Source organism: Stegostoma tigrinum, chromosome 27 (genome assembly GCF_030684315.1).
Source record: "Stegostoma tigrinum isolate sSteTig4 chromosome 27, sSteTig4.hap1, whole genome shotgun sequence".
In the NCBI taxonomy this organism is placed as follows: Eukaryota; Metazoa; Chordata; class Chondrichthyes; order Orectolobiformes; family Stegostomatidae; genus Stegostoma; species Stegostoma tigrinum.
The window spans coordinates 3,542,086-3,567,061 of NC_081380.1; the positions used below are offsets into that span (position 1 = coordinate 3,542,086).

Genomic DNA, 24,976 nt, shown 5'->3' on the forward strand with positions numbered 1-24,976 from the left:
AATCAACATAGAACATGGAACCATGCAGCACAGTACAGACGCTTTGTCCCATGATGTTGTGCCGAACTTTTACCCTAATCCTAAGGTCTATCCAACTTCCACCCCTACCTTATACTATCATCCTTATGCCAATCTAATAGCCATTTAAATGTCCCTAATGAGGCCGACTCCACTACGCTCTCTGGCAATGCATTCCATGGCCCGACTACTCTCAGAGTAAAGAACATCCCTCTGATGTCTCCCCAATATCTACCTCCACTTACTTTAAAACTATGTCTCCTCATAATAGCTACCTCCACCCTAGGAAAAAGTCTCTGGCTGTCCACTCTATCTATACCTCTGATCATTTTGTACACCTTTATCAAGCCACTTCTCATCCCTCATCATTCTAAAAAGAAAAGCCCTAGCTTTCTCAACCTTTCCTCGAAAGACCTTCCCTCCATTCTAGGCAACATCCTGGTAAATCTCTTCTGCACTTTTTTCCAACGCTTCCACATCTTGTCTGTAATGAGGCGATCAGAACTAGACACAACACTCCAGATGTGGCCGAACCAGGCTTTTGTATAGCTAGCGCATAACATGGCTCTTGAACTCAATCCTTCTATTAATGAAAGCTAACACATCATATGCCTTCTTAAAACTCTATCCACCTGGGTGACAACTTTCAGGGAACTGTGGACATAAACCTGAGATCCCTCTGCACCTCCAGACTGCCAAGAATCTTTCGTTAACCCTGTATTCTGCTTTCCAGTTTGTCATTCCAAAGTGAATCATCGCATACTTTTCAGGGTTAAACTCCATCTGCCACTTCTCAGCCCAGTTCTGCATGCTATCAAATTCCTTTTGTAACCCAGAACAGCCTTCTGAACTGTCCACAGCTCGACCCACCTTCGTATCATCCGCAAACTTACTAATCCACCATTTCACTCCTTCATCCAAATTATTTACAAAAATCACAAATAGAAGACAACCCAGAATGGATCCTTGTGGTACACCAGTCATAACTGAGCACCATGTTGAATATTTTCCATCCACTACCACCCTTTGTCTTCTAAGGATCAGCCAATTCTGAATCCAATCTGCCACATTTTCCCCTATTCCATGCCTCCTTACTTTCTGCATGAGCCTGCCATGGACAACCTTATCAAACACCTTATTTAAATCCATATATAACACATCCTCAAAGAACTTAAATACATTTGTCAATCAAGTTAATTTTCACAAAGCCATAATGGCAATAATACAATAAGTACTATATTATACACTACAGCAGAGGAACAGACTCAATGGCCCACTCAGCCTGAGCTAATTCCTAATCTTTATTTAAATCTGCTACTCATTGCCCATGTGTGGTCTCTGCCCCTCTGATCGCCTCCTGTTCATGTGTCTATCAAGATATACCTTAAACATTGCTAACATGCCTGCTTCCATCACCTCCACTGGCAGTGCATTCCAGGCACCCACCACCCTCTGTGGGAAAAATTTTCTCTGCACTTCTCACTTAAACTTCCCTCCCCACGCACCTCACCTTGAACCTGTGCCCTCTTTCATGCTTGACCTTGCCACGCTGGGAGAAAACCTCTGACTATCCACCCTATCTATGCCTCTCATAATTTTGTCGACCTCTATGAGGTTGCCCCTTGGCCTCTGACTTTCCAGTGAAAACAATTCAAGTTGATCCAACCTCTTCTCATCATTAAAATCCTCCAGACCAGGCAACACCTTGGGAAACCTTCTCTACACCAACTCCAAAGCATCCATGTCCTTGTGGTAGTGTAGTGACTGGAATTGCATGCAATATTCCAAATGTGGCCTAACTAAAGCTTTATAAAGCTGTAAGATAACTTGCCAACTTATATAATTGATGCCCCGGTTGAAGGAGGCAAGTTATGCCTTCTTGACCACCTTATCCATCTGTGTTGCCACTTCCAGGAATCTGTGGACCTGTACGCTCAGATCCGTCTGTATATCAATGCTCCTAAAGTTCTGCTATTTATTGCATAACTCTCACCTGAATATGATCTTCCAAAATGCATCACCTCACATTTGTCTGGATTAAAATTCATTTGCCATTTCTCTGCCCAAATCTGCAATCTATCAATATCTTGCTGTATCCTTTGACAATCCTCCTCACTACCTGCAACTCTGCTAATGTTGGTGTCATCCGCAAATGTTTTAATCATTTTTCTCAGATTATTTGTACGTATAATACAAACAACAAAGGTTCCAGCACTGATCCCTGTGGAACATGGCTAATTACTGATCTCCATTCTGAAAAGCACCCTTCCACCACTACCCTTTGCCTTCTCTGCCAAAGCCAGTTCTGGAATAGAATCCCCACAGTGTGGAAACAGGCCCTTTGGCCCAACAAGTCCACACCAACCCTTGGAGCAAGCCGTCCAGACCCATCCCGTAACCTATACATCCCTGAACACAATGGGCCATTAGCGTGGTCAGTCCACCTAGCCTGCACAGCTTTGGATTGTGGGAGGAAACCAGAGCTCCTGGAGGAAACCCACGCAGACACGGCGAGAATGTGCAAACTCTACATAGGCAGTTGCCTGAGGGCGGAATTGAACCCGGCTCCCTGACGCTGTGAGGCTGCAGTGCTAACCACTGAGCCACCATGTCTCCCACTGTGCCCTGTATCCATCTAGCCAGCTCCCCCCAGATCCCAAGACACTCTACCTATTGTACCTGCCATGAAGTACCCGATCAAATGCCTTAGTAAAATCTGTGATGACAACATTCACTGCTGTTCTCTCGTCAATCATACTTGTCACCTCCTCACACAACTCAATCAAGTTGGTGAGACATGACCTTTCCCGCAAGTCCATTCATTTCCAAAAGTGAATTAATCCTGACACTCAGTATCTTCTCCAACAGTTTCCCAACAACAGGCTCACTGGCCTGTAATTACTTAGATTATTTCTGTTTCCCTTCTTAAACAAAGGAACAATATTGGCCATTCTCCAGTCCTCTGAAATCTCGCTTGAGGCCAAAGAGGAAGCAAAGATATCTGGTAAGGCCCCATGCTTTTCTTCCTTGGTGCCCACAGTATCCTGGGATAGGTCCCATCTGCCCCTGGGGCCTTGTCTTCCTTGATGCATTTCAAGACACCCAACACTTCCTCCTTTGTTATGTTGACTTGCCCGAGAATATTCACACACCTTTCCCTAACCTCAACATCCTCACATCCCGCTCTTTGTTGAATACTGATGGAAAATACTTACTAAGGATTTCAACCATTTCCTCTGAATGCCTTGGGATTCTACCTAACCTGCTAGCCAAAGACATTTCATAGCCCCATTAACCCTTCTAATTCCCTGTTTGAAGTCCTTCCTACTTTCTTATATTTTTTAAGGACTTCATCTGTTTTCAGTTGCCTAGACCTTAGCTATGCTTCCTTTTTTGACTAAGCTGATAATTTCCCTTGTCTTCCAAGATTCCCAAATCCTACCATTCCTGCTCTTCATTTTCACAAGAACATCCCTGTCCTTCACTCTGATCTTGAAAAGACTCCCACACCCCCCAAAAAAGTTTCCAATCCACATTCTCCGATTCTTGCCGAATTCAGTTTAGTTGGCCTTCCCTAAATTTAACACCTTCATCTGAGGGCCACTCTTGTCTTTGTCCATAGGTTTACAGAATTGTGGTCACTATTTCCAAAACACTCTCCCACTGAAACTTTGATCACCTGGCCAGGCTACCAGCTCTAGTATGGCCCTGTCCCTCATTGGATATCCACATACCATTTCAAAAAAACCTTCCTGGACATACCTAACAGATTGCTCTCCATCCCAGCACTAAGGGAGTCCCAGTCAGTATGGGGGAAGTTAAAATTACACCACCACAACAACCCTGTTATTTTCACATCTTTCCAGAGGCTGACAACACAACCTGTTGTCTGCCTCCTGCTGGCAGCATTGTGATTGCAAGCTTCCTATTCCTGAGCTCTACCTATAAAGCCTTGCTGCAAAATCCCTCCAGGATGTCCTCCCTCTAAGCTCATCTGTCTTATCTGTTATACTTCTTTCATTGAAGCAAATACAGTCCAAGTCTCCAGTTCCACTGAATTCAGCAACCACTCTCTGACCACTCTTCCTCTTAGCTAGAGTTGCCTTAGTTTCAAGCTCTTCCCCAGTCTTTCTACTCACTAACCTGCTGCTCTGACTCTCATCCTCCCGGGAGACACTATCAAACTTCCCTGCCAGGATAATAGGAACTGCAGATGCTGGACAATCCAAGATAACAAGGTGTGGAGCTGGATGAACACAACAGGCCAAGCAGCATCTAAAGAATAGGAAAGCTGATGTTTCAGGCCTAAACCCTTCATCAGAAAGTCTAGGCCCGAAACGTCAGCTTTCCTGCTCCCAAGATGCTGCTTTCCCTGCCAGGATATAGGTGTCCCTCCAGTTTAAGTGCATCTGTATTTTCTTGTACAAGTTTCACCATCTCTGGAAGACATCCCAATGATCCACATATCGGAATCCCTCACCCCTACACCAACTGTTTAGCCACGTGCTCAATATGTCTCTGTTCCTATCCTCAGTAGCACATGGCAGAGGGATATTCCTGATTACTATCCCAGAGGTCCTGCTTTTTATTTACCACCAACTCCCTCAACTGTTGTCGCAGGACCTTGTTGCTCTTCCTGCCTGTGTCGTTTGTGATAATATGGCCAATGATTTCTGTCTGTTTACCCTGCTGTTTCAGGATGCCCTATACTTGCTCAGAGACACCCATGACCCTGACACCAGTGAGGCAACATACCATCCTGGAGTTTGTCTCGCGCCACAGAAGTGTCTTTCTGTGTCCCCGACTGTCAAGTCTCCATTTACTATTGCTCTAATACGCTTTTTCCCTTTCCTCTGTTAGATTTAATTACAATTCTCCAAATGTCCAGTTACTACCTCCTTAATACTCCATCTTTGGATATTCCTAAGGCAGATGTTTGGTTGAATGACCAATTTTTTCCTATATCTCTCTTTCTTGAACAGATGTTATATTTGCAGTTTAGCCATCTGTTGGGTCCTTTCCAGAATCTAGGGAATTTTAAATATTGGAGCCAATACATCCATTACCTCCCCAGCAACTTCTTTTAAGGCCCTAGGATGCTGGTCCAGGGGACTTGTCAGCTTTCAGTCCCGTACTGTTCCACTGGCCCCAGATGCTCCAAAGTGACCACTTGCTCCTTTCTTTCCTTACCCTTTCTGTCTTTTTTTTTCTTCATCTTCTTCCTGGTGGAGTGCAGCAGAGTGGGACTCTTGGTGAGGTAGTGGCAACCTAGCCTGGTAGTGGAGGGGATCCCTGATCATAGTAGGCCCAGAGCAGGGACTCCTAGGGTTGTTCAGGCCATGGCTGAAGCAGTGTGATATGCTAGGGGCTTCTGGTTGCGGGGTGACTGTGGGTCCAGCACGGGACCCGGTATCAGTGGCGATGTCGACAAGATGGGGCCAGTGGTGAAGAGATGGTGCCTGAAGAATGGTGACTCTGACATTGTGTCTGGTGCATGTGACATCAAGGCAGTGAAGGAGGGACGCCAGCACAGCTGTCATTGATGAGCTAGCTCAGGTGCTCATGGTGGAGGCGGTGGAATGAAGATGTACTTTTTTCAGCCGTATCTTTTTATTCTTAAACTATTCAAAATAGTGCTGGATTGTTGAAGCTCATCACTGTATTTTATTGTGTTACTCACCGTAAAATACAAGTAGCAATAAGTCACATTCCATTCTATTCATTAGTTTTTCCAGTTCTTGTTCTCTTATGAATGTGATTGTTTTAAATTCCTCCCTTTTGTCTCTTGATTTTTTAAGTAATATTTTGGTGTCCTCTACTATGAAGACAGATACTGTGCTTGTTCACATTCCCTGCCATTTTAACTTTGAGAGTGTGGAAATTATGACACAAAACGGCTTTTCAGGCTGAGCTGATAGGTATACTTCATATATGCTCAGAGAATGCTCAAAGAGGAGGAAATCATTCCCAATCCCACCCCACATCACCCCACTCACATAACCTGCATAGCCAGAAGTACAATGCAGCTGAGGTAATTTAGATTTTGCCTCTTACAAAGTTTGTAGAAGTGCTCTGATTTATGGAGATATCGTGGTGTGATCTTTTGGTGATTTGTTGGTATTGGAATGGAATTTTGCTGTGCCCTGATTGATTGAATGATTTATTGTCACACGTTTTGACACAATGAAAAATGTTGTTCTGTGTGCTTTACAGGCAGATTTTATCATACAAAGTGCATCAGGTAGCAGAACAGAGAGCAGAATATTGTGTCATAACCACAGAGAAGGTGCAGCGTAGAGAACAGAATTAACATGAAGAGTTTTCTGACTCCTTGGATCACATCACTTTGGCATTGTTGGCAGCAGTTTGGGCAGACAGAGACATAAGGCAGTGGTGGCAGCTCGGATTGTCTTGCAAGGAGGCAATGGGTCCATGCTCCATGGAGCCACTGGCTAGATGTATAGTTGGAAAACTAGTACTCTAGACAGTAGAGCACACTCTGAGTACTGTGCTGGAGTCTTAGATTAGGTTATAAACTCTTACCTGAAATTCTCATTCAAGGATCAACAGATCAATGTCAAAGGTTTGATAACAAAGTGTGGAGCTGGATGAACACAGCAGGCCAAGCAGCATCTCAGGAGCACAAAAGCTGACGTTTCGGGCCTAGACCCTTCATCAGAGAGATGGAAGTGGTGTGCCCAGCAGTGGCGGATGTGACGTCATCGGTGAGTTCACCGGCTGTGTCCGCATGGACAATGGCGGCAGGTACATGGTGGGGGAGGTGCAGGGACAGGCTGGGGATTTGGGAGGTGGAGGAATCCTTTTTAAGGTGTCAGGAGCCAGTGAGTTTGTTGTACTTACGGTTTTTGGTGCCCAATAAAGCTGAGTAGAACTGGCTGTTCAGTTTGTGGATCCTGTGGAGGATGAAAAACAGGAGAGGTCCTTTACAGGTCTGGGAGAGGAAGGCTCTGAGCTGGGACAGGCTGGATTGCAGTGCCTGGAGACGCCGGTGCATGGCTGCGAGTGCCTGTTTCAGGACTCGCAGGGAGAAATGTTGCTGAAGGGTCTCAATGTTCTGGATGTAGAGGTGGTCACGATTGGGGCCAAATTGGGAAGGCTTGAATGTAGACTAGTCCATTGGAGATGATCCGGTTCCATAGGCAGGTGCTGAAGCTGTGGTACCTGGTTTGCTTCAGGACATGGTCGAGCAGCTTCAAGGCTGAAGAGATTACAAGAGAGTTGCAGTGGGAGAGAGATTCCCTGAGGTTGGTCCGGAGGGAGGAGGGTAACTTCTTCAGGTTAGGCATTCCTGGAAGAGGCTTCGCAGTGAGGTTAAAATTGTGATCAGACATAATGGGAACTGCAGATGCTGGAGAATCCAAGATAACAAAGTGTGAAGCTGGATGAACACAGCAGGCCAAGCAGCATCTCAGGAGCACAAAAGCCGACGTTTCAGGCCTAGACCCTTCGTCAGCTCTCTCTGATGCAGGGTCTAGGCCCGAAATGTCAGCTTTTGTGCTCCTGAGATTTTGCTTGGCCTGCTGTGTTCTTCCAGCTTCACACTTTGTTATCTTGGATTCTCCAGCATCAGCAGTTCCCATTATCTCTCTCTACATTTCCACATCATTCTACCACAGGTCTTATGATTCAATCTCCTAGAACACCAGAAGGTAACATTATTCTGATAATTTACACTTGTTTTCTTCCATTTTCACAATTTTCCTCAGGATTTTATTTTCTGCCCAAAGGGGAAAAGAAAACAGACCATGGAATTGTTAACAAACGGAATTTTACAGGGCTGTGACAACATGGGCTCTGGCAAGGTTTGTGGCAGTATTGAATGAGAAGTCTGATGAGGCCTATCCCAACATTGGGAATGTGTCACACCATCTTTTGTGCTTTTGAAGAGCAATGTGGCATATTTCTTGTTAGGCAGCAGTGAGTTAAAAATTAAGGGGGATCAAAGCTTGTTAAACACTTTGTTAGTGCTATAATTCTCCTCATTAATATTCAGCTTCCTAGTTTACCAAACACACTGAACAAGATAGATATTGCTAAATCACAACATGGAAACTGGTGGGATTGCCTAGCAACTTCAGCTCACCACTTACACTAAAGAACCTCCACACTGGATACAATGCATCAACATTTCGAGTCATGCTCCATGGGCACCTGCTATACATACCCCACGTCCATGGGCAATGGATCTGACATTGGCCAGCCTCTAAGAAACCCCATTTCACATCTCCAATACACTTAGAAGATGCTTTTGCACTTGTGTTGCACTTTGGTCTTTAACGACAAATATCGTTCTAATCCTGTTGCAAGGGAAGTGTGAAATGAGGCACAAAAATCCAACTCATGGACTGGACCAGGCTGCATCTTTGGGCTCTGGGCTTGGTGCTTGCTGTGTTAGGGCTGACTAACTTTGGACGTAGCTGAATGCTGGCAACATCCCTCCCCTGCTTGCCTTTGTGACTTTTGCCCCTCAGCCAGAGATACCAGGCTTCTGAAGAAGGATCTAGGCATGAAACGTCAGCCTTCATACTTCTCTGATGCTGCTTGGCCTGCTGTGTTCATCCAGCTGTACACCTTATTATCTCAGATTCTCCAGCATCTGCAGTTCCTACTATCTCTCATATGACTACTGTCTTGCTGTACTATTTAGTGCAGACACAAAACCAGGTAAATTGTCACAGTTGCCAGCAGGCTTCATTCACTTTAAAGGGGATAGTCTTTGGCTAGGAGATTCTGGCACAATAAATCAAGGGCAGCTTCCAATACCAGTTCAGAAGTTTGGAAACAGTCAGTCAATCAGAACAAAAACAGAAGTTGCTGGAAAAGCTGAAGCAGTTTTGACAGCATCTATGAAGAAAAGAATCAGAGTAGCTGTTTCGGGTCTGGTGACCTTTCCACAGAATTGGATGTTTTAAGCATCCATGGTTCTTTGGGTTTTTAATTTAGTCAGCCACTTGCAGCTGGTAAGAGTCAAGATTCTCTCCTCATAAAGGGTGAGGAGCCAAATATTGGACAGCTCTCCAATTGTCGTGACTGTTTCTGCTGTATTGTGGGCTGCTTTTCTACCGGAACAAGAGAGAGCCAGGTACTAATGGGAGGCATAGCTACTACTGTTGGTGCAGATGGGGAGGTGTCCTGAGTGGGCAGCACAGAGGCCGATACAAAATAATGCTGGTGGGGGTTGGGGTTGGTGACATCGAATGAGGGAAGATGTTGTCGACAATAGTGAGAGTGGCAGAACATGAACCTTGGTGGGAGTTGGGTACAGAAGCAGAGATAGAGTGTGAGATATATGAGAGAAGTTGGTGGCATACACACTGGTGGAGTGGAAAAGGCAATTGACTTTCATAGAGTTTAGTACTAGGTTTACTGTCTTCCTACAGTGCTGGGCCTTTGTCCACTTAGCTGAGGCTGCTCTTGCCCAAATGGCAACCTAACACCAAACTGGCATGGTCTGGTAATGTGACCTTCTCTGCTGGTCCAGGAGTTTGATGATGTCCTGCTTCTGCACCACTTTATCCAGTAGGACCTCCGGGTCCCTGCCTGCAAATCAAGGCCCTCGTTTCTCTCTGTGCCATGCCTGGGCAGATGTCAGGAACCATGCAGGGGAGCTCCAGATTGACAGTGCTGTTCTGGGTGCATGATGGCCTTTTAAACATCGTGCTGACACAAAAGTTGCCAGTTTCTTGGTGGATTTCCGGTGAGTTGCATGTTGTTCAGGAAATGGAGCTTGGTGGGATGGGGACATGAGGGATGACATAAAGTCGGAGTAAGGTGGCCAATGAGGCGGGTTTAGTAAGATATGGCAAGAAATCTAACTAGGCCTGATGGTAGCAATACCTCCATAAAAACTCAATACAACTTGCACATAGCCAAAGAAATGGAAAATTCAGCCCAACTTGTTTGGGTCACCCCTGCTGACTGGGTGCCAGTGAGAGACCCATGTTGCCTCTTCTAGAGAAAGCCCCACCAACCACACCTCAGTCAAGTAGTGGTAAGGTTACTAGAAGGCCTTGTCCCTGGAATTAACACCTGACTAGGCCAGGCTCCATATATTTACCTGCCATTCCCAGCTCTGGAAAGCAGAAGATGCTGCCCCTCTTTCCAATCTTCACTTTTATGCAGCTATCCTCTGAATGAGGATACCCAGGCAGATAGGACTGGACCTAAGTCATTACACAGTTACTAGCTTTAATCTTCAGAGAGACAGACACTACACCATGGACACCACCAATTGCTCTGTCAGCCTGTTCGTATGTGTACACTTTCCATAAACTAAAGTCAGTTGAGCAAAATAAAAAAGTTAAGATACCCTAAACAGAGAACAGAAACTGAAATGTCAAACCAAATTTAACTCTTAAATTCAAATGGTATCGTGGGCAGAGATGGCGTACTCCAGCCCATGTGATGCCTATCACTGGCGGAAATCCTTAAGTGTGCCATTGGACGCCGCATGCTCCCTCTCCCTCGTCTGGGTGTGGACATATGCTTTAGTGTGTTATACACAACCACAAGTAAATTCTCAATGAATACCCATCATCTGAGTGTAATTAACCTCAATTGATAAGCAGTTAGCACATGAGGGTGTGTGTCAAAGGTGCTTGTCGACATAGATCTTTGCATTAGCAAATCAAGTAGTGCCACAGGGAATCCCTTTTACCTCATTAAATTGTACAAAAGAGAAAAGGAGAACAAAAGTGTGTGTGCTGTAAGAAGGAAGGAAGTGCTATCAGCTCTCCACATGAGCTGTCAAGTGACCCTGACACTGGTTTCAATTTAATTTATCACAGGAGAAATCCCCAGCAGTGGTAACCACTGTCTGTGTTAGACTTCTGTCCCCAGTGACAGAATGTAGGCCAGACAGGTGAGTGGTGTTTGACTGTCTAGTGCATGATATGCCCCTTTCTCTCTTTGCTTGTTACAGTAAAGCCCGCTGTCTTCATGTCTGTGCCTCCTTGTTTATACATGTTCAGAAAGGCCTATCACCATCCGCCCATGGGAAACAGATAGTGGGGGGGAAATGGGCAGCTTTGCCAGTGATGCCCACATTCTTTGGTTTGAAATAAAATGCCATGTTTGTTGAGATAAGGAGATTAAACTGTGAGAGCTTTAATAGGCACTACACAGTCCCTCAAGTTTGAAGGTGTGGAGAAAAATCTAATAGAGAAAGATAGCTTGCACTGCACTTAAACCATAAGAGAACTCTTTAAGTACAGACACTTACTATGTACAGAAAGGCAGCAGATGTGTAGTGCACAACAAGATTCCAGAACCAGGTGACTTTTTGTAGTGAGGTCGGTTCTAATTGCCTTCATTTCAGACCAGCTTCACTGAGATTGGAGGGAGTTCTTTTGGTGAACTTGTGGCCTCTATCCACCTGTGGAAGCTTTGACATTGATGGCCTCAAGGCCCTCTGCTTCTTCCTGTCCTGCAGGCCCGACCAGTCCCCCTCCACCGACACCCTCGTCCGCCTAGCCAAACTCGTCCTCACCCTCAATAACTTCTCTTTGGATTCCTCCCACTTCCTACAGTCAAAGGGGGTGGCCATGGGTACCCACATGGGCTCAAGCTATGCCTGCCTCTTTGTAGGTTATGTGGAACAGTCCCTCTTCCGCACCTACGCAGGCCCCAAACCCCACCACTTACTCTGTTACATTGATGACTGTATCGGCGCTGCCTCTTGCTCCCCAGAGGAGCTCGAACAGTTCATCCACTTCACCAACACCTTCCACCCCAACCTCAAGTTCACCTGGACCATCTCCAACACATCCCTCACCTTCCTGAACCCTTCAGTCTCCATCTCAGGCAACCAGTTAGAAACTGATGTCCATTTCAAGCTCACCGACTCCCATAGCTACCTAGAATACACCTCCTCCCACCCACCCTCCTGCAAAAATTCCATCCCCTATTCCCAATTCCTCCGCCTCCTCCGCATCTGCTCCCAGGATGAGGCATTCCACTCCCGCACATCCCAGATGTCCAAGTTCTTCAAGGAACGCAACTTTCCCCCCGCAGTGGTCGAGAACGCCCTTGACCGCATTTCCCGCAACACATCCCTCACACCCCGCCCCCGCCACAACCGCCCAAAGAGGATCCCCCTTGTTCTCACACACCACCCCACCAACCTCCGGATACAACGCATCATCCTCTGACACTTCCACCATCTACAATCCGACCCCACCAGCCAAGACATTTTTCCATCCCCACCCCTCTCTGCCTTCCGGAGAGACCACTCTCTCCGTGACTGTCTTGTTCGCTCCACACTCCCCTCCAACCCCACCACACCTGGCACCTTCCCCTGCAACCGCAGCAAGTGCTACACTTGCCCCCACACCTCCTCCCTCACCCCCATCCCAGGCCCCAAGATGACTTTCCATATTAAGCAGACGTTCACCTGCACATCTGCCAATGTGGTATACTGTATCCATTGTACCCGGTGTGGCTTCCTCTACATTGGGGAAACCAAGCAGAGGCTTGGGGACCACTTTGCAGAACACCTCCGCTCAGTTCGCAATAAACAACTGCACCTCCCAGTCGCGAACCATTTTAACTCTCCCTCCCATTCCTTCGACGACCTGTCCGACATGGGCCTCCTGCAGTGCCACATTGATGCCATCCGAAAGTTGCAGAAACAGCAACTCATATTCCACTTGGGATCCCTGCAGCCCAATGGTATCAATGTGGACTTCACAAGCTTCAAAATCTCCCCTTCCCCCACTGCATCACAAAACCAGCCCAGCTCGTCCCCTTCCCCCCCACTGCATCCCAAAACCAGCCCAGCCTGTCTCTGCCTCCCTAACTTGTTCTTCCTCTCACCCATCCCTTCCTCCCACCTCAAGCCGCACCTCCATTTCCTACCTACTAACCTCATCCCACCTCCTTGACCTGTCCGTCTTCCCTGGACTGACCTATCCCCTCCCTACCATCCCACCTATACTCTCCTTTCCACCTATCTTCTTTTCTCTCCATCTTTGGTCCGCCTCCCCCTCTCACCCTATTTATTCCAGAACCCTCTCCCCGTCCACCTCTCTGATGAAGGGTCTCGGCCCGAAATGTCAGCTTTTGTGCTTCTGAGATGCTGCTTGGCCTGCTGTGTTCATCCAGCTCCACACTTTGTTATCAAACCTTTGACATTGATCTGTTGATCCTTGAAAACCAGGAGAAATTGTGACTCACTTCTGGGTTCAGAGATATTAGTTTGAAAACTCCAGTCACCTGGGCAAATTTTTAAGACTGCAACCCAGCCAAGTCTCCTTGAATTCTTGGAGAGAAATTTGTGGACAGTTGCCACACACACATCAAAAATATCTGTTCAGTGACATACCCACTGTCCAATTAATTTTTTTACCAAGCCAAACCCTTCTGCTGTAATTGGTAGCTTCGCAATTTCTATCTATTATTTTGCTACTTTGCTAGTAGCTATGATGACATGACTGAACTGAGACCTGAGCAGTCTGCTTCGCAGATGTATGGTGCTAAGGTTATATTTTCATTTTAATAATGGCTAATTTTGTGAGGCTGTGTGCAGCCTAGGAAGTCTTGGAGATTGTTGATTGCAGAATTAACTATGCACATCTGATTAACTGATGCCTGATATTTTGAGCGACCATTTGGGTGAATAATTAGGCTGTGCTGTTGCTATATCACATTCAAGTCAATTCATGGCCCTTTGAAGTCTTTGAAACAAAGGCTTAGAGCTTTCGCGGGTCAGATGATTGTTTCTCCAGCATGGATGGGAGGTGCGCATGGGAACCCTTTGGAATTCTCAACATAGCACACATGGAAGAAATGGCCCAGGAAATTTAAAATTCACCTCAGCAATTCCCTTTGTGCTTAGAACCCTCCTAAAATATCTATTTAAATTGTGAATTTGGAAGGGTCTGCTGCAGTTAAATAGTTTTTGGAAGGTATATGATAAAGACCCCCCACAATAGGTTGAATAAAAAATTTAACACATATGGGGTATGAAGTAATAAACAGGCATGGATTATAATTGACTAACATTTGGAACAAATAAGTAAGTCTGTCATTGGCTGGCTGTGACAAGTGGGATATCACGATTTGATTTGATTTATTGTAGTCACATATATGCAAGTACAGTGAAAAGCTTTGTTTTGTGAGCAGTACAGGCAGACAATAGCAAACAAGGACCTATGGATCATAGTATCAGAGATAATGGGAACTGCAGATGCTGGAGATTCCAAGATAATAAAATGTGAGGCTGGATGAACACAGCAGGCCAAGCAGCATCTCAGGAGCGCAAAAGCTGACGTTTCGGGCCTAGACCCTTCATCAGAGAGGGGGATGGGGGAGGGAACTGGAATAAATAGGGAGAGAGGGGGAGGCGGACCGAAGATGGAGAGTAAAGAAGATAGGTGGAGAGGGTGTAGGTGGGGAGGTAGGGAGGGGATAGGTCAGTCCAGGGAAGACGGACAGGTCAAGGAGGTGGGATGAGGTTAGTAGGTAGCTGGGGGTGCGGCTTGGGGTGGGAGGAAGGGATGGGTGAGAGGAAGAACCGGTTAGGGAGGCAGAGACAGGTTGGACTGGTTTTGGGATGCAGTGGGTGGGGGGGAAGAGCTGGGCTGGTTGTGTGGTGCAGTGGGGGGAGGGGATGAACTGGGCTGGTTTAGGGATGCAGTGGGGGAAGGGGAGATTTTGAAACTGGTGAAGTCCACATTGATACCATATGGCTGCAGGGTTCCCAGGCGGAATATGAGTTGCTGTTCCTGCAACCTTCGGGTGGCATCATTGTGGCAGTGCAGGAGGCCCATGATGGACATGTCATCAAGAGAATGGGAGGGGGAGTGGAAATGGTTTGCGACTGGGAGGTGCAGTTGTTTGTTGCGAACTGAGCGGAGGTGTTCTGCAAAGCGGTCCCCAAGCCTCCGCTTGGTTTCCCCAATGTAGAGAAAGCCGCACCGGGTACAGTGGATGCAGTATACCACATTGGCAGATGTGCAGGTGAACCTCTGCTTAATGTGGAATGTCATCTTGGGGCCTGGGATGGGGGTGAGGGAGGAGGTGTGGGGACAAGTGTAGCATTTCCTGCGGTTGCAGGGGAAGGTGCCGGGTGTGGTGGGGTTGGAGGGCAGTGTGGAGCGAACAAGGGAGTCACGGAGAGAGTGGTCTCTCCGGAAAGCAGACAGGGGTGGGGATGGAAAAATGTCTTGGGTGGTGGGGTCGGATTGTAAATGGCGGAAGTGTCGGAGGATAATGCGTTGTATCCGGAGGTTGGTAGGGTGGTGTGTGAGAACGAGGGGGATCCTCTTGGGGCGGTTGTGGCGGGGGCGGGGTGTGAGGGATGTGTCGCGGGAAATGCGGGAGACGCGGTCAAGGGCGTTCTCAATCACCGTGGGGGGGAAGTTGCGGTCCTTAAAGAACTTGGACATCTGGGATGTGCGGGAGTGGAATGTCTTATCGTGGGAGCAGATGCGGCGGAGGCGGAGGAATTGGGAATAGGGGATGGAATTTTTGCAGGAGGGTGGGTGGGAGGAGGTGTATTCTAGGTAGCTGTGGGAGTCGGTGGGCTTGAAATGGACATCAGTTACAAGCTGGTTGCCTGAGATGGAGACTGAGAGGTCCAGGAAGGTGAGGGATGTGCTGGAGATGGCCCAGGTGAACTGAAGGTTGGGGTGGAAGGTGTTGGTGAAGTGGATGAACTGTTCGAGCTCCTCTGGGGAGCAAGAGGCGGCGCCGATACAGTCATCAATGTAACGGAGGAAGAGGTGGGGTTTGGGGCCTGTGTAGGTGCGGAAGATGGACTGTTCCACGTAACCTACAAAGAGGCAGGCATAGCTGGGGCCCATGCGGGTGCCCATGGCCACCCCCTTAGTCTGTAGGAAGTGGGAGGAGTCAAAAGAGAAGTTGTTGAGTGTGAGGACGAGTTCCGCTAGGCGGATGAGAGTGTCGGTGGAGGGGGCCTGGTCGGGCCTGCGGGACAGGAAGAAGCGGAGGGCCTTGAGGCCATCTCCATGCGGAATGCAGGTGTACAGGGACTGGACGTCCATGGTGAATATGAGGTGTTGGGGGCCAGGGAATTGGAAGTCCTGGAGGAGGTGGAGGGCGTGGGTGGTGTCACGGACATAGGTGGGGAGTTCCTGGACCAAAGGGGAGAAAATGGAGTCCAGATAGGTGGAGATGAGTTCGGTGGGGCAGGAGCAGGCTGAGACGATGGGTCGACCAGGGCAGGCAGGTTTGTGGATTTTGGGAAGGAGATAGAAACGGGCCGTGCGGGGTTGGGGAACAATGAGGTTGGAGGCTGTGGGTGGGAGGTCCCCTGAGGTGATGAGGTCATGAATGGTGTTGGAGATGATGGTTTGGTGCTCGGGTGTGGGGTCATGATCGAGGAGGCGGTAGGAGGTGGTGTCGGAGAGTTGGCGTCTGGCCTCGGCGATGTAGAGGTCAGTACGCCATACTACCACTGCGCCACCCTTGTCTGCGGGTTTGATGGTGAGGTTGGGGTTGGAGCGGAGGGAGCGGAGGGCTGCCCGTTCTGCGGGGGAGAGGTTGGAGTGGGTGAGAGGGGTGGAGAGGTTGAGGCGGTTGATGTCTCGACGGCAGTTGGAGATGAAGAGGTCGAGGGAGGGTAGGAGGCCTGGGGGTGGTGTCCAGGAGGAGGACTTGTGTTGGAAGCGGGTGAAGGGGTCAGTGGAAGGAGGGTTGGGTTCCCGGTTGAAGAAGTAGGCATGCAGGCGAAGCCGGCGGAAAAACTGCTCTATGTCCGACCGTGACTGGTATTCGTTGATGTGTGGTTGTAGGGGGACAAAGGTGAGCCCCTTGCTCAGGACTGACCGTTCGTCCTCAGTCAGTGGGAGGTCTGGGGGGATGGTGAAGATTCGGCAGGGCTCAGGGTGGCTGTCTCCTCTGGGGTTGCAGGCTGTGGAGGTTGTGGGCGGAGCGATGATGTCGTCGGCCGTGGGCGGTGTTCCTTCGGCCGTGGGCGGGGTTCCGTCGGCGTCGACCGTGGGCGGGGTTCCGTCGGCGTCGACCGTGGGCGGGGTTGCGTCGGCGTCGACCGTGGGCGGGGTTCCGTCGGCGGTGGGAGGATCGGGGTGGGCGGCAGCAGCTGAGGTGAGGGTGGTGTGTGGGCTGTAGTACCTGGACGTGGAGGTGGTGACTGCAGCAGCGGTTCCGGAAGTTCTGTGGCCGGCGGAGGCCGATGTGACGTCATCGGTGGGGTCTCCGGCCGTGTCCTCATGGTCAATGGCGGCGGGTGCATGGTGGGGGAGGGGCAGGGACAGAGTCGGGATTTGGGAGGCGCAGGAATCCTCTTGTGGGTGGCAGGGGCCAGTGAGTAGGTTGTACTTACGATTTTTGGTGTCCAGTAAAGCTGAGTGGAACTGGGTGTTCAGTCTGTGGATCCTGCGGAGGATAAAAAACAGCAGAGGTCCTATGCAGGTCTGGGAGAGGGAGGCTCTGAGCTGGGGCAGGCTGGATTGCAGTGCCTGGAGGTGCCGGCGCATGGCTGCAAGTGTCTGTTTCAGGACTCGCAGGGAGAACCGCTTCTGAAGGGTCTGAATATTCTGGGTGTAGAGGTGGTCACGGTTGGGGCCAAATTGGGAAGGCTGAAATGTGGACTGTAGTCCCTTGGGGATGATCTGGTTCCGTAGGCAGGTGCTGAGAAAGGTGATGTGGCTGTGGTACCTGGTTTGCTTCAGGACATGGTCGAGCAGTTTCAAGGCCGAAGAGATTACAAGAGAGTTGCAATGGGAGAGAGATTCCCTGAGGTTGGTCCGGAGGGAGGAGGGTAACTTCTTCAGGTTAGGCATCCCTGGAAGAGGCTTCGCAGTGAGGTTAAAATAGTATCAGAGATAATGGGAACTGCAGATGCTGGAGATTCCAAGATAATAAAATGTGAGGCTGGATGAACACAGCAGGCCAAGCAGCATCTCAGGAGCGCAAAAGCTGACGTTTCGGGCCTAGACCCTTCATCAGAGAGGGGGATGGGGGGAGGGAACTGGAATAAATAGGGAGAGAGGGGGAGGCGGACCGAAGATGGAGAGTAAAGAAGATAGGTGGAGAGGGTGTAGGTGGGGAGGTAGGGAGGGGATAGGTCAGTCCAGGGAAGACGGACAGGTCAAGGAGGTGGGATGAGGTTAGTAGGTAGCTGGGGGTGCGGCTTGGGGTGGGAGGAAGGGATGGGTGAGAGGAAGAACCGGTTAGGGAGGCAGAGACAGGTTGGACTGGTTTTGGGATGCAGTGGGTGGGGGGGAAGAGCTGGGCTGGTTGTGTGGTGCAGTGGGGGGAGGGGATGAACTGGGCTGGTTTAGGGATGCAGTGGGGGAAGGGGAGATTTTGAAACTGGTGAAGTCCACATTGATACCATATGGCTGCAGGGTTCCCAGGCGGAATATGAGTTGCTGTTCCTGCAACCTTCGGGTGGCATCATTGTGGCAGTGCAGGAGGCCCATGATGGACATGTCATCAAGAGAATGGGAGGGGGAGTGGAAATGGTTTGCGACTGGGAGGTGCAGTTGTTGAAATGCTACACTTGTCCCCACACCTCCTCCCTCACCCCCATCCCAGGCCCCAAGATGACATTCCACATTAAGCAGAGGTTCATCTGCACATCTGCCAATGTGGTATACTGCATCCACTGTACCCGGTGCGGCTTTCTCTACATTGGGGAAACCAAGCGGAGGCTTGGGGACCGCTTTGCAGAACACCTCCGCTCAGTTCGCAACAAACAACTGCACCTCCCAGTCGCAAACCATTTCCACTCCCCCTCCCATTCTCTTGATGACATGTCCATCATGGGCCTCCTGCACTGCCACAATGATGCCACCCGAAGGTTGCAGGAACAGCAACTCATATTCCGCCTGGGAACCCTGCAGCCATATGGTATCAATGTGGACTTCACCAGTTTCAAAATCTCCCCTTCCCCCACTGCATCCCTAAACCAGCCCAGTTCATCCCCTCCCCCCACTGCACCACACAACCAGCCCAGCTCTTCCCCCCCCCACCCACTGCATCCCAAAACCAGTCCAACCTGTCTCTGCCTCCCTAACCGGTTCTTCCTCTCACCCATCCCTTCCTCCCACCCCAAGCCGCACCCCCAGCTACCTACTAACCTCATCCCACCTCCTTGACCTGTCCGTCTTCCCTGGACTGACCTATCCCCTCCCTACCTCCCCACCTACACCCTCTCCACCTATCTTCTTTACTCTCCATCTTCGGTCCGCCTCCCCCTCTCTCCCTATTTATTCCAGTTCCCTCTCCCCATCCCCCTCTCTGATGAAGGGTCTAGGCCCGAAACGTCAGCTTTTGTGCTCCTGAGATGCTGCTTGGCCTGCTGTGTTCATCCAGCCTCACATTTTATTACCTATGGATCATAGGTTGCTTAGACAGAGCAAACAAGGACATAGGGATCATTTGTGTTGGGGAGGGTGGAATTGGTGGTGGTGGTGGTATAGACGTTAGTGAAACGTAGGAGGTAGAATCAGTCTCTGTTTGCCTGCCGAAAGTATAGAAAGGTATTCAGTGGGTGTGATAAATCCAAAGAGCAATTTTGACAAATGGAAAGGAAATAAATCAGAAATCTTTCTTTATGGCTCAGTACTCCAGCCCAGCTGTGTGCAATAGTATATATAGTCAATGATTTGAGGGTGGGAACAAAATGCAGTATTTCCAAATTTATGAATGGGCGTCTTTGTACATCTAAATTTTTCAACTTCTTACCATTTAACAGATACTCTGAATGATAGAAAGTTAAGTGGGAATGTGTTGTGAGGAAGATATTTCAGGACGATTTTGGGAGGAGTTGAACAACTTTAGTGAATGGGAAAGAACATTGCAGGTGGAACAAAATATGGAAACATGTGAAGTTATCTACTTCGGGATGGTGGGACTATCCTACTTAAAACAAATTTGGAAAATTGGGTCAGCATTCTCTAGACTTTCAAAGAAAGGGCGATAATCTTATTGAAACCTATAAAATACCTAACGGGATAATCAAGGTCGATACAGGAAAATATTTCCCCAAGTTGGTGAGTCTAGAACCAGAACGCACAACTTAAAAATAAAGGAGATGCCAGGGTGGGTGAGATTAGGAGAAATGCTTTCACTCGGAGGGTTGTAAACCTGTGGAGTTCTGTATGCAGAGGGCTATCGAAGTTTAGTCTTTGAGTTAGTTTAAGGTGGAGATTGAAGGAATTTTGACTACCAATGGGGAGGCAATGAAGTGTTTGATCAGCCATGATAGTATTGAATGGCTGAGGCAGGATTGATGGACTGTATGACCCATTCGTGATCCCATGTTTCTCCATGAAATGCCAGCCATGTTTGTGTTCTCGGGTTCCCTACGTGGGCTTTCAAATCCGTTAACCACACCAAAGAAAAGTTCTGACGCAGAGAAATGTTTGCTGCTCACAATTGACACATTGGCTGGAGTCTTGTGGAGACAATGAGGAGTGCTTTGGTTGCTAGCTAAAAGCTGTTATTTTGTCTGATTCCAGTGGGCACTTGATGATTTACCAGTGGACCTTCTTCCTGCGTGGGGTGGGGATCTTATTCCCTGAGAATTGCTGGCCAATCACCATTCTGTCGAACAATAGTGCTACCTGTGCTGTTGGTACGACAACCACCTGAGGTTTTAGGTTATTGAGTAATGCCAGGAGTTTGGGACTGGGGAGCTGACTGTGTGTGGGTTTGGCCAGAGGGAAGGGAGGCCAGCAACCTCCCCTCCCTAATGCCAGATATCACAATCAGGAACCCTAACTGGATCTACATGCCCTGTTTAAAAAAGGAAGTAGACAAAAAGCAGGTAACTATGGGTCACTTAGCTTAACTTCGGGAGTGGGGAAAATGCTTGAATCTATCATTAAGGAAGAAATAGCAAGACATCTAGATATAAATTGTCCCATTGGGAACACCCAGCATGGGTTCATGAAGGGTAGGTCATGTTTAACTAATTTGATAGAATTCTTTGAGGACATTACTTTCATGGTGAACAATGGGGAACCTGTGGATGTGGTGTATCTGGATTTCCAGAAGGCATTTGACAAGGTGCCACACCAAAGGCTCCTACATAAGATAAAGTTGTACAGTATTACAGGTAATGTATTGACATGGATAGAGAATTGGTTGACTAGTAGAAAACAAAGAGTAGGGGTAAATGGGTGTTTTTCAGGACGGTGGTCAGTGGCCAGTGGTGAGCCTCAGGGACCAGCATTAGGGCCACAATTGTTTACAATTTACATAGATGATTTGGAGTTGGGGACCCAGTGTGGTGTTTCAAAATTTGCAGGTGACACTAAGGTGAGTGGTAGAGCAAAGTGCGCAGAAGACGCTGAAAGTCTACAGAGGGATGTAGATGGTCTAAGTGAGTGGGCAAAGGTCTGGCAGATGGAGTACAATGTTGATAAGTGTGAGAGCATCCATTTTGATAGGAATAACTGCAAAATGGACTATGCTTTAAATAGTAAAAAAATTGTAGCACTGTGCAGATGGTGTGCAGAGGGACTTGGGTGACCTTGTGCATGAATCGCTAAAAGTAGGACAGCAGGTAATTAAAAAGACAAATGGAATTTTGTCTGTCATTGCTAGAGGGATGGAGTTTAAAAACAGGGAGGCTATGCTGCAGCTGTATAGGGTCCTGGTGAGGCCACACCTGGAGAACTGTGCAGTTTTGGTCTCCTTACTTGAGAAGGGACGTACTAGCACTGGATGGGGTGCAGAGGAGATTTGCTCGGTTGATTCCAGAGTTGAGAGGGTTGAATTATGAGGAGAGACTGAGTAGGCTGGGCTTATACTCAATGGAATTTAGAAGAATATGGGGAGATCTTATAGAAACATATAAGATTACGAAGAGAATGGATAAGGTGGAGGCAGGAAGGTTGTTTCCACTAGCAGGTGAAACTCGGACCAGGGAGCATAGCCTCAAAACAAAAGGAAGCAGATGTAGGACTGAGGCCAGGAGGAACTTCTTCACCGAAAGGGTTGTGAATCTGTGGAATTCCCTGCCCGGTGAAGTGTTTGAAGCTACCTCGCTGAAGGTTTTTAAGTCAAAGCTAGATAAATTTTTGAACAGTGAAGAAATTAAGGGTTATGGTGAGTGGGTGGGTAAGTGGAGCTGAGTCTCAAAAAGATCAGCCATGATCTTATTAAATGGCGGGGCATTAAATGAGGGGCCAGATGGTCTACTCCTGCTCCTAGTTCTTATGTTCCCCATATGGCCAATCCCTCCACTGTTCCACTGGTGGATTAATCCCAGCAGAGGCAACAGAAGACAAATAAGTCATTGAGGCTTGAAAACTGTCATGTCCCTGAGTGAAAACTCTGAAGTGGTATAGGAAGACCTCAACTGGGGGTTAGTGTATTTCTGCATTAGTGGGGCTTTGTCTTTTAATGCAGGATGCAGCTGTTGTAACTCAGTCAGAGCTCCCTGCTGTCCATTGCTGCTTTTGAGATCACAATTGGCTCTAACATTTGTTTTGGTGACTCCACCCAGGGTCTTGACCCCATCTTTAGGAAGCCCAAAGGTCATTAGTTATCCACTTAAGGGCCTCAAAGTCTGGCCATCCGTGGACTTTCCTTCCAGATGAAAACAGGACACTGGTGACTTGACTATCTGCTATAAACCTGCCATGGGGCAGGAGCAGGGGCTGTCAAGGGTCTGCCCATTATTTTGTTCCCAGATTCAGTGCAAACTTTCACTGTCTTTTAAAATTCGGTTGGAGTACTTGTTCCACTGACAATTCCTATCTGCTAGGAGGGCTGGATAATTTGAAGTTTTGGAATACTGAATTTTGTTTGAGAGATTGCTTGGTGACATAAGTTATTGTTTTGTAAGTTAATTATGTTTTTATTGCAACCATTTGCCTTTGGAATAAATTACAGAGTGCTCATAATTAATTATGCAGAGTGATGTGGGTAAATTAGAGAGGAACATGATTTGTTTTCTATTTGTTGAGACTGACTTCAGAGCATGTATTTTAATGATTGCAGATTCCAGTCCATCTAAGGGAAATGCCCGGATATAAATTACATTGTTTAGATTTGTTTTCCCTACTTAGATTCTGGTTGGGGAAAGAACTTTATATTCATCAAGAGAAGGAGGTTAGTGGTGAGAACCATAACAGGATATAGCATATTTTCAACCCATTTTGCCTATACCAGCTCTTTGAGGGAGTTCCCTGATGAACTAAACCAAAGTTACTGGAAAAGCTCAGCAGGTCTGGCAGTGCCTGTGAAGAAAAAATCAGAGTTAATGTTTTGAGTCCGATTACCCTTCCTCAGATCTCAATCCCCCGATGCATTGCACTCTTCTGCCCTTTCCTCAAGTCTGCTTGGCTGGTTCCTTTTCAAGTATTTATCAGTCCCCTTTTCAGGATTGGTCTTAAATCAGCTTCCACTGCCCTTTCATGCAGTGTCTCAGCCATGGCTCAGTGATGTCACCTCCCTTTCCTGAGCTCAAAGCAATGAGTGCAAGTCCAGCTCCAAGATTTAAAAGGGACTGAAGAAGTGGTGTAGACTGGTACAATTACAACATTTAAAAGGCATCTGATTGGGTATTTAAGTAGGGTTTAGAGGAATATGGGCCAAATGCTGGCAAATGGGGCTAGATTAATTTAGGAGATCTGGTCGACATGGATGATTTGGACTGAAGGATTTGTTTCTGTGCTATACATCTCTATGACTGTGGCTCTAAATACAACAACTTTGACTGGCACTGCTATGGAGTGGTGAAGGAGTTCTGCACTCTTTGAGGTGGTGTCATTCCGATGAGAGTTTAACCCAAAACCTTTTTTATTCCCTCAGAAGGATGTGAAGTATCCAATTACATTTCTTTGATTACATTTAAACCATCAGCCAACATCATGAAAACGGACTTATCGGATCAAAGTCACATTGTGGAAGCTTGCTTTGTATTAATTAGTTGCTGACTTTCAAAAAACAATGACCACACTTAAAGAAAAGTACCTCCTTGACTCTAAAGTACTTTTTCAAAGTTTATTCTTTCAGGGATGTGGGTGTCATTGGCTGGGCCAGCATTTATTGTCCATCTCTGGTATATCCTGTGGTGCTGAACTATGCTGTCTAAATACAAATCTTTCTTTTTCCAGTGCAGTCCAGATCCCAGAAAATAGTAAGACAGGTCGATACGGTGATTCAGAAGGCTAGCGGGACAAATGACTTTATTAGGAACAAAAACAAAGTTGCTGGAAAAGCTCAGCAGGTCTGGCAGCATTTGTGAAGGTAAAAACAGAGTTAATGTTTTGGGTCCGGCGAACTTTCCTCAGTTTTTGTTTATGATATTATGTGATCTGATATTGTAAACTTCATCCTTCATCAGATCACTTGAATCATGAAACTCTAATAGAACCAGTAGATGTTGCTCTGCTGTAACTTAAAAGCTTATTAGCTCAGAAATTTGGCTGTCTGAAGACTATAATATTTCTACATAATGTTTGTTATAAATATTTGTTTGATTCTTTGATACCACGTTACCCATATCTAGTTTTCACGGGTTAGCATGGTGGCTCAGTGGTTAGCACTGCTGCCTCAGCACCAGAGACCCAGGTTCAATTCCACTCTTGGGTGACTGTCTGTGTGAAGTTTGCCCATTCTTCCTGTGTCTGTGGGTTTCTTCTAGGTGTTCCAATTTCTTCCCAAAGTCCAAAGATATGCAGGCTAGGTGGATTGGCCATGCTAAATTGCCTGTGGTATCTTGGGATGCTTAGGTGAGGTGGGTTAGATATGGGGAAATGCAGGGATATGGGAATGAGTCAGGGTGGGATGCTTTTTGGAGGGGTGGTGTGGACTTGTTGGGCCAAATGGCCTGTTTCCACACTGTAGGGGATTCTGTGAGTTTCTTATATTACAAGGGATAACCTAAGCTTTGCCAAATCAGATAAAACACTCTGCTGGAGGCTGAGTTAGGCCTTGAGGACAAAAGGTGTTAGGGAGAGGAAACTCATGTTAGAGCAGAATAAAAGACTGG

The 24,976-nt window shown here is 47.6% G+C and overlaps 1 protein-coding gene across 7 annotated transcripts in view; it reads left to right on the forward strand.

The window, feature by feature from the left end:
- The window catches only part of camkk1a (calcium/calmodulin-dependent protein kinase kinase 1, alpha a), a 302,104-nt gene that overhangs the window by 103,599 nt on the left and 173,529 nt on the right, over positions 1-24,976 (forward strand). For 3 of the 7 annotated variants that reach the window (XM_059655220.1, XM_048557282.2, XM_059655226.1), the window contains one exon: positions 24,099-24,231. The exons of 2 other annotated variants lie outside the window; for them this stretch is intronic. The gene's annotated coding sequence lies outside the window, so the exon portion shown is untranslated. Of the gene's footprint in view, positions 1-6,611; positions 6,744-24,098; positions 24,232-24,976 lie in introns of those variants that run through there. 2 more of the 7 variants (XM_059655219.1, XM_059655221.1) reach the window with 2 other exon arrangements.